Raw genomic sequence first — 13,828 nt, forward strand, 5'->3', positions numbered from 1 at the left:
AACCAAAAAAGTGTTAAACAAATAAAAATATATTTTATATTTGAGATTCTTCAAAGTAGCCACCCTTTGCCTTGATGACAGCTTTGCACACTCTTGACATTCTCTCAACCAGCTTCATGAGGTAGTCACCTGGAATGCATTTCAATTAACAGGTGTACCTTGTTAAAAGTTAATTTGTGAAATGTCTTTCCTTCTTAATGCATTTGAGCCAATCAGTTGTGTTGTGACAAGGTAGAGGTAGTATACAGAAGATAGCCCTATTTGGTAAAAGACCAAGTCCATATTATGGCAAGAACAGCTCAAATAAGCAAAGAGAAACGACAGTGCATCATTACTTTAAGACATGAAGGTCAGTCAATATGGAACATTTCAAAAACTTTTACAGTTTCTTCAAGTGCAGTCGTAAAAACCATCAAGCGCTATGATGACACTGGCTCTCATGAGGACCGCCACAGGAAAGGAAGACCCAGAGTTACCTCTGCTGCAGAGGATAAGTTCATTAGAGTTACCAGCCTCAGAAATTGCAGCCCAAATAAATGCTTCACAGAGTTCAAGTAACAGACACATCTCAACATCAACTGTTCAGAGGAGACTGCGTGAATCAGGCCTTCATGGTCAAATCGCTGCAAAGAAACCACTACTAATAGACACCAATAATAAGAAGAGACTTGCTTGGGCCAAGAAACACAAGCAATGGGCAATGGACATTAGACCGGTGGATATCTGTCCTTTGGTCTGATGAGTCCAAATTTGAGATTTTGGAGGAGAAGGTGTGATGGTGTGGGGGTGCTTTTCTGGTGACACTGTCTGTGATTTATTTAAAATTCAAGGCACACTTAACCAGCATGGCTACCACAGCATTCTGCAGCGATATGCCATCCCATCTGGTTTGCGCTTATTGGGACTATCATTTGTTTTTCAATAGGACAATGACCCAACACACCTCCAGGCTGTGTAAGGGCTATTTGACCAAGAAGGAGAGTGATGGAGTGCTGCATCAGATAACCTGGCCTCCACAATCACCCGACCTCAACCCATTTGAGATGGTTTGGGATGAGTTGGACCATAGAGTGAAGGAAAAGCAGCCAACAAGTGCTAAGCATATGTGGGAACTCCTTCAAAACTGTTGGAAAAACATTCCAGGTGAAGCTGGTTGAGAGAATAGCAAGAGTGTTCAAAAGCTGTCATCAAGGCAAAGGTTGGCTACTTTGAAGAATGTAAAATATAAAACATATGTTTAAAACTTTTTTGGTTACTACATGATTCCATGTGTTATTTCATAGTTTTGATGTCTTCACTATTATTCTACAATGTAGAAAATAGTACAAATAAATGAATACCCTTAAATGAGTAGGTCTGTCCAGCTTTTGAGTGGTACTGTACATCTTGTACATAAAACATCAAACATGTCGTTATATACATGTATATAAAATATTGTTACAACAATTGATTTTCATTGAATATTTTCTGGCACTCAAACAAATTCAAAATCTACATTCTGTGAGGTGTGGCTAACTCAATTCGAATTTCAACTCATACATTGAATGGAAGTCAATTCCAAAATTCTGAATTGAGCCCAACCCTGGTGGACACAGTTAAAGTGGATGTACACTGAGTTTACAAAACATTGCGGATGCCTGCTCTTTCCATGACATAGACTGAACAGGTGAATGCAGATGAAATGTATGATCCCTTATTGATGTCACTTGCTAAATACACTTCAATCAGTGTAGATGAAGGGGAGGAGACAGTTATTTTATTTTTAAGCCTTGAGACAATTGAGACATAGGTTGTATATATGTGCCATTCAGAGGGTGAATGGACAAGACAAAATATTGAAGTGCCTTTGAACCGGTTTGTATCAAGAACGGCAACGCGGCTGGGTTTTTCATAATGCATCAAGAATGGTCCACCATGTAAAGGACATCTAGCCAACTTGGCACAACTGTGGGAAGCGTTGGAGTCAACATGGGCCAACATCCCTGTGGAACTCTTTTGACACCAAGTCGGAAGTTTACATACACTTTAGCCAAATACATTTAAACTCAGGATATCACAATTCCTGACATTTAATCCTAGTATAAATTCCCTGTCTTAGGTCAGTTAGGATCACCACTTTATTTTAAGAATGTGAAATGTCAGAGTAATAGTAGAGAATGATTTATTTTCAGTTTTTGTTTCTTTCATCACATTCCCAGTGGGTCAGAAGTTTACATACACTCAATTAGTATTTGGTAGCTTTGACTTTAAATTGTTTAACTTGGGTCAAATGTTTCGGGTAGCCTTCCACAAGCTTCCCACAATAAGTTGGGTGAATTTTGGCCCATTCCTCCTGACAGAGCTGGTGTAACTGAATCAGGTTGGTAGGCCTCCTTGCTCGCACACACTTTTTAAGTTCTGCCCACAAGTTTTCTATAGGATTGAGGTCAGGGCTTTGTGATGGCCACTCCAATACCTTGACTTTGTTGTCCTTAAGCCATTTTGCCACAACTTTGGAAGTATGCTTGGGGTCATTGTCCATTTCGAAGACTCATTTGCGACCAAGCTTTGACTTCCTGACTGATGTCTTGAGATGTTGCTTCAATATATCCACATAATATTCCATGCTTCACGGTTGGGATGGTGTTCTTCGGCTTGCAAGCCTCCCCCTTTTTCCTCCAAACATAACAATGGTCATTATGGCCAAACAATTATATTTTTGTTTCATCAGACCAGAGGACATTTCTCAAAAAAGTACGATCTTTGTCCCCATGTGCAGTTGCAAACTGTAGTCTGGCTTTTTTATGGCAGTTTTGGAGCAGTGGCTTCTTCCTTGCTGAGCGGTCTTTCAGGTTATGTCGATATAGGACTTGTTTACCTGTGGATATAGATACTTTTGTACATGTTTCCTCCAGCATCTTCACAAGGTCCTTTGCTGTTGTTCTGGGATTGATTTGTGCTTTTCGCATCAAAGTACGTTCATCTCTAGGAGACAGAACGCGTCTCCTTCCTGAGCGGTATGACGGCTGCGTGGTCCCATGGTGTATATACTTGCGTATTATTGTTTGTACAGATGAACGTGGTACCTTCAGGCGTTTGGAAATTGCTCCCAAGGATGAACCAGACTTGTGGAGGTCTACAATTTTTTTCTGAGGTCTGGCTGATTTTGTTTGATTTTCCCATGATGTCAAGCAAAGAGGCACTGAGTTTGAAGGTAGGTCTTGAAATTCATCCACAGGTACACCTCCAATTGACTCAAATGATGTCAATTTGCCTATCAGAAGCTTCTAAAGCCATGACATAATTTTATGGTATTTTCCAAGCTGTTTAAAGGCACAGTCAACTTAGTGTATGTAAACTTCTGACACACTGGAATTGTGACACAGTGAATTGTAAGTGAAATAATCTGTCTGTAAACAATTGTTAGAGTACAGGGCCCATATTTTTCAAGTGTCTCAGAATAGGAGTGCTGATCTAGGATCAGGCCTTCCCTGTACATAATAATCTGATTCATTATGATCTATTAAGGCAAAACTGATTAGAGATCAGCACTCCTACTTTGAGACGCTTGATGAATATGAGCCCAGAACAATCCCCGGACACTACAGGGAGGAACGGAACCTCTCCCACTGTACTCTATGTACCATAACAAAGGTCACAGACACTGGGAAGACTATTGAGAAATATTTTTGTCTCAACTCTCAATGGGTGTGGGCTGGACAGAGGCCAAGTCGGGACCGCACTGAAATAGTAACAATGTGTTTGATCAACTCTTACAAGACAGTTTGTTCACTCAAAGAGTAGCCATCATCCCATGATTTTTTTAGAGTTGATATGAACACATCAATAAGACCACTGCCAGGCTGGGAGCAACTGCATTTTTTTGCTGTTGCTTCAGGGCCACATTATGTGGGCAAATAAAGTTATATTCTATTCTATCACCCTAAGAGGAAAAAAGTTAGATTCTATGCTCACCCCAAGAGTAGTGACAAGAGGAAAGCTCCTTCTATTTCAAAGGCAAATAATGTTATACTCTATTCCATTATATTACCCCAACAGAATAATGAGGAGAGCTCCATCCATGGGCGTGAGGGACAGGCCTGAAGAAAAGGACCCGACAAGGCAATCAATTAATTAACCGCTCGACCAAACAAAGATGTGGATGGTGTGTGTGCGCACATGTAAAATCAAGCAGTTAAATGGATTTGGGCATGAATAAAGCATGCAAACACATGCTGACAAACATGCACATGCTGTTCGATGTTCAGCAAAATACAATCGCAAATTTAACATACACAGTATACAAAACATTAGGAACACCTTCCCAATATTGAGTTACACCCCCTTTTGCCTTCGGAACAGCCTCGATTCGTCGGAGCATGGACTCCAGGCACTTACATCTTTTGTCTTGGCCATTCACCCTCTGGATGGCACACATACACAATCCATGTCACAGTTGAGTACTACAGAATGAGTCATAATACCCATAAAACCTAGTGGGGAAATGGTTCCAATCATTTTTCCACCATTCATTTTTCCCATAGGGGATTTTAGAAATGGGCTGTGTTTCATGTCGGCTTACCCTGGCGTGACGTTTTGATAACTGTGTAAATCTCTCTAAGGCAAGGTGACTTTTCTCAATATATTTGCCTGTATTTCCCCCCAACAAATAAAATGCTAATTATCTGCTAATGTGGCTATCATCAAGAACTATAAATGCCATGATGATCTGGACGGGACTGACGAATCAAGGCAAAGGTAAGAATCAGTCACCTGTTCCATGTACATGGCCCATTTTATCCACTCCGGGGTAAAGTTTTTCATGTGGCTCAGTTGGTAGAGCATAGCACTTGCAACACCAGGCTTCTGGGTTCGATTACAATTTGGGGACCAGTGAAAAAACGCATGATTTCACTACTGTAAGTTGCTCTGGATAAGAGTGTCTGCTAAAATGTACATCTCTGGAGTAACTATCTAAATGTAGTAAAGAATGAAATGTATTTACATTCACAAGTTTGTGAACTGTCTTGTGCACGTTTTTAATTGGCACAATACCTGTTAGCAAAAGTGTCAGCTAGAGATTATGTGCAGGAGCTTGCAGGGATTTGTAGTCTTGCATGATGTCTACTTTGATGCTTATAAGCATTTTCAAATCTAAGAGTAAATGAAGCCAAATATGTTGATAAAAGTCACCTTGTCCAAGGAAGATTTACATGGTTATAAAAATGTCAAGCCAGGGTAAGCCTACACAAAGCACAACCCTTATTTTAAGTGTTTCTAAAATCCCCTATGGGAAAAAATGTACTGTATGGTGGAAAAACGATTGGAACCATTTCCCTGTTTGACCTCTTTGTTTTATGGGTATTATGACACCTCCACTATTGTCTCAAGGCTTCAAAATCCTTCTTTAACCTGTCTTCTCTCCATCTACAGTGATTGAATTGGATTTAAGTGACATCAATAAACTATCAAAGCTTTCACCTGGTCAGTCTATTCACGGAAAGAGCAGGTGTTCCTAATGTTTTGTACACTCTATGTATATGGCTTATTGTTGATTAGCCAATCATTGTTATTTACGGTGTCCTATCTAGCTGAAATGGATCCATTAGAAGGCGACATAGTTATGTAGCCAACAGTGGTTTATTCAGACTCTAACCATGAAATATGTCATGTTAGACAGTGCCACAGGAGTCTACTTCCAAATCTCACGGAAAACCCTGTTGGAAATGTGTCTGTTCTCTGCTAGTCTTTGAAGTATATGAGGTGCGTTTGAAGTTGTTTGAAGCTGCTCCAGAGGTAAGCCCAGTAAGAACTGTGTGACACCAGCAGGCACCTGTTCCTTGTACATGGACCATTTGATCCTCACCGGGGTGAAGTTTCCCCTCCCTCAATCCCAACCTTAACCATTAGTGGGTAGAATGCTAATAATGTAAGAAATAACACACACAAAAACTAAATACTGCAAAGTTGTTTAGGAGCTAGAAGCAGAGCTGCCATGTCTGTCAGCGCCATCTTGACACTGGCCCAAGATCAGCATCTAGGGGCAACTTCTCCCTACTCCGTTTGATCCACAACTGCACACTACACCAACACCTGGATGCATAGAAACATTACAATTAAAAAGAGTATATCTGATAGAAGTTCCATGATACAAGTCATAACCAACCTACAAATCACAGCAAATCCAAAGTGTGATAAAATACAGGTTATTATATTATATATTATATTGCAAATTTGTTTCAAGTTTGTTTCAGTTTGTTCATTGTTTTGAGTTTGTTGCTCGTGTATGTGTCATGGGGGTCCGTATGTGCAGTATACAGTAGGTTAAAGATCACAGTACCTTGAGGATAATGAGCTATCTTTATTGTAACCACATGCTCGTAATACCCTTTTGACAAATGCTGCTTTGCAGAAACAGTTAAGCAATAAAATATTTGTTACATCACATACCCTACATACCCTACTCACTATATGGTGTACTACTATTCACCAGAGCCCTATGGGCCATAGTGCACTACTTTTGACCAGGGCCCATACCCAGAGCCCATACCCAGAGCCCTATAGGGCCTAGTCAATAGTAATGCAGTATATAGGGCTTAGGGTGCCATTCGGAAAGCAACCTGTGTTTTCATAACAGCAATGTTAGCGAGAAAAAAGTGAGGGGGGATATAGGTTAGTGTGTTTGTGTTAATGCACACAGTAGATGAGAGGAAACATTTTTGTCATGAAAAAGAGGACAGATACAGTGCCTTTGGAAAGTATTCAGACCCATGTACTTTTCCCACATTGTTATGTTACAGCCTTATTATAAAACGGATGAAATAAAAATAAATCCTCAGCAATCTACACACAATAACCCATAATGAAGAAGTGAAAACAGGTTTTTAGAAATTTTAGCAAATTTATTACAAATAAAAAACAGAAATACCTTATTTACATAAGTATTCAGACCCTTTGCTATGAGACTCGAAATTGAGCTCAGATCTATCCTGTTTCCATTGATCATCCTTGAGATGTTTCTGCAACTTGATTGGAGTCCACCTGTAGTATATTCAATTGATTGGACATGATTTGGTAAGGCACACCCACCTGTCTATATAAGGTCCCACAGTTGACAGTGCATGTCAGAAACCAAGCCATGAGGTCGAAGGAATTGTCCGTACAGTTCCGAGGCAGGATTGTGTCGAGGCACAGATCTGGGGAAGGGTGCCAAAAAATGTCTGCAGCATTGAAGGTCCCCAAGAATACAGTGGTCTCCATCATTCTTCAATGGAAGAAGTTTGGAACCACCAAGACTCTTCCTAGAGCTGGCCGCTAGGCCAAACTGAGCAATCGGGGGAGAAGGGCCTTGGTCAGGTAGGTGACCAACAACCCGATGGTCACTCTGAAAGAGCTCTAGAGTTCCTCTGTGGAGATGGGAGAACCTTCCAGAAGGACAACCATCTCTGCAGCACTCCACCAATCAGGTCTTTATGGTAGAGTTGCCAGGCGGAAGCCACTCCTCAGTAAAAAGCACATGACAGCCCGCTTGGAGTTTGCCAAAAGGCACCTAAAGACTCTCAGACCATGAGAAACAAGATTCTCTGGTCTGATGAAACCAAGATTGAGCTATTTGGCCTGAATGCTAAGCATCACATCTGGAGGAAACCTGGCACTATCCCTACGGTGAAGCATGGTGGTGGCAGCATCATGCTGTGGGGTTGTTTTTCAGCAGCAGGGATGGGGAAGACTAGTCAGGATCGAGGCAAAGATGAACAGAGCAAAGTACAGAGAGATCCTTGATGAAAACCTGCTCCAGAGCGCTCAAGACCTCAGACTGGGGCGAAGGTTCACCTTCAATCAGGACAACAATCCTAAGCACACAGCCAAGACAACGAAGGAGTTGCTACAGGACAAGTCTCTGAATGTCCTTGAGTGGCCCAGCCAGAGCCCGGACTTGAACCCGATGGAACATCTCTATAGAGACCTGAAAATAGCTGTGCAGCGACTCTACCCATCCAACCTGACAGAGCTTGAGAGTATCTGCAGAGAAGAATGGGAGAAACTGCCCAAATGACTCGATGCTATAATCGCTGCCAAAGGTGCTTCAACAAGGTACTGAATAAAGGGATTGAATATTTATGTAAATGTAATTTTTCCGTAAAAAAAGATATAAACATTTCTTAAAACCTGTTTTTGCTTTGACATTATGTGGTATTGTGTGGTGATTTATGAGGGCAAAAAAACAATTTAATACATTTTAGAAATAAGGCTGTAATGTAAAAAAAATTGGAAAAAGTCAAGGGGTCTGAATACTTTCCAACTGTATGTGCAAGAAATACCATAAAACTGATCACGCTGCAGATATCATCTGCTGTAACGTGACACTTCCTACTGCTCCCATAGGCTCTCAGAAGGCGGCAAAACGGTGAATGATGCCTTTGGAGCCCCTGGCTGAAAAACAGTAGTGCATTTGGATAGTGGTCGATCAGACAACAATGAGACTGGGGGCGTGTGCACGAGGCGACACCATGTTTTTATTTTTTCATCTTTGAACGAAAACAGGGTTTCCCGGTCAGAATATTATCGCATAAAAATTGATTTTAAACAGCGGTTGACATGCTTCGAAGTACGGTAATGGAATATTTAGAATTTTTTTGTCACGGAACGCGTCGGGCACGTCACCCTTCGTCACCCTTCGGATAGTGTCTTGAACGCACGAACAAAACAAAGGATATTTTAACATAACTATGGATTATTTTGAACCAAACCAACATTTGTTATTGAAGTAGAAGTCCTGGGAGTGCATTCTGACGAAGAACAGCAAAGGTAATCCAATTTTTATTATAGTAAATCTGAGTTTGGTGAGGGCCAAACTTGGTGGGGTTCAAAATAGCTAGCCCGTGATGGCGAGCTATCTACTCAGAATATTGCAAAATGTGCTTTTGCCGAACAGCTATTTTAAAATCGGACATAGCGATTGCATAAAGGAGTTCTGTATCTATAATTCTTAAAATAATTGTTATGTTTTTTGTGAACGTTTATCGTGAGTAATTTAGTAAATTCACCGGAAGTTTGTGGTGGATATGCTAGTTCTGAACGTCACATGCTAATGTAAAAAGCTGGTTTTTGATATAAATATGAACTTGATTGAACAAAACATGCATGTATTGTATAACATAATGTCCTAGGAGTGTCATCTGATGAAGATCAACAAAGGTTAGTGCTGCATTTAGCCGTGGTTTGGGTTTATGTGACATTATATGCTAGCTTGAAAAATGGGTGTCTGATTATTTCTGGCTGGGTACTCTGCTGACATAATGTAATGTTTTGCTTTCGTTGTAAAGCCTTTTTGAAATCGGACAGTGTGGTTAGATTAACGAGAGTCTTTAAAATGGTGTAAAATAGTCATATGTTTGAGAAATTGAAGTAATAGCATTTCTAAGGTATTTGAATAAAGCGCCACGGGATTCCACTGGCTGTTACGTAGGTGGGACGATTTCACATACCCTAGAGAGGTTAATAGCGCGTTTTTAAGTTTCAAAAGATTGCGACCGCCCACCCTTTGCCTCACAATGGTTTGATCCACTGCCAGTTCCTTAGCTTGCTAGGTAACAGAGAGGTCGTATCTACTCTCTGAAAGGCACTCAATGCACGTAACTGACGTGAGGTTAATCCAGTCAATCGTGCACACCAACTAGCTGAATATGCAGAGCTAGCGCACAAATATTAACTATTAAGCTAGCTAGTACCTATTCCATTTATGTGGCGTCGTCAAAGATGGAATCTTTGCTATCGTCAATTTATTCCAAGATCAGCATGCAGATGATGTAAGTTAGTGCTTCAAAGTCCCTGTGATAAGGTTAGCGATAAACTGAAATCCAAACTGAACAGAACTTCACTCTCTTCTACCATTGTTTTAAATTAAATATATTTAATGGTCTCGTTGCAAAAGCTAAATTGTCGCAAGGGAACTTTTATTTATTTATTTCATTTCACCTTTATTTAACCCGGGTAGCAAAGATTATAGCAAACACCACTGAAACTGAATTGGTGCTCGCTAGCTTTGCAAATTCAGCTATTGTTAGAAGCCAGCCAATATGAAAGAAACTATTAAAATTACAAAAGGTTGCAGCATATGTTGTGTAAATGGTGAACTCATACAGCTGTCAACTCTTGTCATTTTAATCCGTTTCACATTTGCTAGCTACCTTTTACATCGAAGCCCAAATATAATGATTGAAGATGATAGAAGCCTACTATAAATAACCTACACACTGTGTGTGTAGCCAGCCAGCCAGCCAGGTAGAAAAATGGCAGAAAAATAAAAGACGGACATCAGGGGTATTTTTCAATACACCAAAACGCATAGTAAGAACCCTAGTAGCCTAATATCTCAAAGACTAGTTGATAAAATGTTCATAAGAAAGAAATGAAATTCTAATGGAAATGTTTCACAATGATGTCATTAGGCAGAGCAGGCAACAGATGGCACACAGACAGCAGAGTTGGGGACAGATATGGCAGAGACAGGGAGTCTCAGGTAAGTTTGTTGAGTCTTTGTTTGGCAACATTATGAAAGGTTCTCAATTTTTTTGACTTGTAAAATAGGAACATAATTGGAAAATGCCATGGATACCCCCACTCTCAACTTAAACTGGTGACTGAACTAAGATTTGTTAAAGGCAATGGTATTGCTGTTGTGATTAGTTGTGTAGTTTTGGGTACCGGTAGTTAGGAGTACGGCAAACACCTTATTTCTTTGGTTCCTCAATATACATTTACCATATTACAATGTAGGCTATGTGTTACAGCACTACTTTTGGTGTCCCCCTCAGGAATTTCATGTAATTGTCCCCTCCAAAGTTGATATCAGATTTTCGCCCCTGTGTGTGATATGAACCAATCAGAGTGCTTACAATGGCCTAATCTGAAACACTTGAACCCTGTAATAAGGCCTCAGCGCGAACTTATTAACTATGAAAGTACTTAATATGAACTAATCATCAGTGTTGGGGAAGCTACTCTGAAAATATAGTTTACCAAGCTACCAATTACTTCACCCTAGAAAAAGTTAAGCTACACTAAAGCAAGCATTAAGAAAAATATAGTTTTCTTAACTGAAGTTACTTTGAAAAAGTAGTTCACTACATCCAAACTACTTTGTGAAAAATTATCATATGAAATGTCAGACCACAAATTGCAAGAACAGATCACTTTAGGGTCATATGTTAACAAAATGTGTAATTTATCCTATTAAACAAAAAATATGTTTCATTTGAGAATTAGGCAGGTCTGACGCCGAAAAAGAAAGAAAATTATTGCCCACGTCACCAATATGTTTGTTTTTTTCAAAAAGTAGTGTGAATGTCAATGCCATCCTCCCCTCTTTCATGTTGCCAAAGCGGTCGATGACTCATACAGTCAGTGGCGAGCCGTCATTCAGGGAAAGGGGGATACCTAGTGTCGTCGTGTCACGTCCTGACCAGTAGAGGGTGTAGTTGGGTCAGGACGTGGCAGAAGAGTCTGTGTGTTTTTTTTTATTGTTTCATTAATTTTGGCCGTGTGACTTCCAATCAGGCACAGCTGTAGAGGGTTGTGGCTGATTGGGAGTCACACATAAGTTGCCTACTTTGCCTTGTGGGTTTGTGGGGAATTGTTGTGAGCACTGCTGCGTTTGTTTGAGCCTGCCACGCTGTTGCGAGTATTGTTTGTTGTTTTGTTTGTTTCAAGTGGATGCTCTACTCCTTTTTTTTGGTAAATAAAAAACCATGAGTATTCACACTTCTGCTGCGCCTTGGTCCACCTTTCATATCCACGAGGGAAGTCGTGACACGTCGATTGATTGTGACGACTGCTGTTCGTCGAATGGTTAACTGTTTATAATTACGTGATTAAATGAATCAGGTAATTCTTAACTCAGTAACCTGCGGCACCATGGGAAAGTGTGGCTTTATTGAGTTTCTATTTCCCAAATTAACTAAAAGAATATCAGAATATTGGTTTTACAACAGTCACTAATTAATTAATTTCCTCTACAGTCTCATTGTGAACGTCGCATAAGCCGGGAATCTGCACAAACCCGAGTTTCACGAAATAAGTCCGTACCACACCAATTGAACTGATTATTTATTTACTAACAAGCCACAATGATAATATAAGATACTCATACACACAGTTGAGGCTATTGATTTGAACTTAGTACAATGAAACAGGTTCCTTGCGGGCCAACACAATATGACACGTGTTACACAAAATGGTAATGTCCGTGTCCTTTCTCTTAGTGGTCTGTTTCCTCTCACTTGTTCTGAAAGAGGGGTCTTCTGAGGACGGCTAATCAGCCATATAGGTGGTTCCAGCGTGGGGTTGAAAGCAGTGTAGACACACAATTCCTTGGAGAGTGGTAACCGGGTGGTCCTGCTTGAATTCACCCTCTTAGACACAGCTACTTACTTATAGCATAGATTGTTAAAAGGTTCCTTTGTCTTCTTCAACCTCGTGTTGCGTTTTGGGGTTACAACTAATCGGACCTTGGCTGCAGCTCGTGGTCCTTAATCATAATGTTTATTCTTAACTCAAATGTTTTATACCCTTGGGTCAGAAAAGGGCGTTTCCGCCTTTAGAGCAAGTTATCTGGGCGTAACTAGTTACGAGGCAAGGTCTGGATTTGACTCAGATCCAATTTAGACAACTAAATTCACATTTCATCTTTACAAAAACATTCTCTTTCATCTGGACATTTTCCACACAACGTACATTATGCAACCATCAGGTACATATTTTGCGAAAAAGTTACGATGTTTTCGTTATAATGTTGTCATTTAATTTTTAATAACATAACAAAATGACATTCATTTTCATATTCCATCTACCGTCATTACTACCACTTTGGCTGACGAAACATATTTTCCAAAGTCCATTTATTGCATGTTACTATTCTGAGGGAGGTTTTCCATAGGCCCATCATACATTCCATTCCTCCACAGTAAGAGGACAAAGGGATTTTGTCTGCTGCCTTAAGATTTACAATGTGTGTGAGGTGTCATAAAAAGAGAGAAAGAGATGTCTCTTGTGGGAGTGTGATCCACGGTAACCTGACCCAAACAGGCCAGTCATGACACTAGTCAGTTGTACAACTGAATGCATGAAATGTGTATTCCGCATTTAACCCAACCTCTGAATCAGAGAGATGTGGGGGGCTGCCTTAATTGACATCCACGTCTTCGGCGCCCAGGGAACAGTGGGTTAACTGCCTTCCTCAGGGGCAGAACGTCAGATTTTACCTTGTCAGCTCGGGGAATCAATCCAGCAACCTTTCGGTTACTGGCGCAACGCTCTAACCACCAGGCTACCTGCCGGTAGTGGGGCCCCCACATTTCTTACAAAAAAATGTTTTTTTGGGGGGGGGGTGCCTGTTTTCCATGTTATTTTGGCATTAACACGTGTCACATACCAGTTTGCAAACAATGTAAAAAAATATATATAATAATAATTGATTTAATAAAGCCTCCATACAAACATGGCCTCTTTTTTGCTTTCTTGAGTAAGGCAGCTCCAAAATGCAGGTTTTTCAGCCTAGCTCAGTGCTTTCTGTGGTAGTAGGGCAGCCAGCGGAAAAAAACGGAGCGTAGGGATTGGTAATGTTCTCTAATTGTGCTGTGATTGGCTCAGTTTTCTGTTACTCATGTGGACACTACATCACTGCCAAATCTAAGGGTAGAGCTCGAAAATTCAAGCCCATTGGGTGCTGCTATAAAGTTACATTAGAAGTGCCCATCCAAGAAGACTCAAGGTCTGTCACGTCCTGGCCAGTATAAGGGTTAATTAGTATTGTAATTTGGTCAGGACGTGACAGAGGGTATTTGTTTTA

The sequence above is a fragment of the Salmo trutta genome, chromosome 15, assembly GCF_901001165.1.
Source record: "Salmo trutta chromosome 15, fSalTru1.1, whole genome shotgun sequence".
Classification (NCBI taxonomy): domain Eukaryota; kingdom Metazoa; phylum Chordata; class Actinopteri; order Salmoniformes; family Salmonidae; genus Salmo; species Salmo trutta.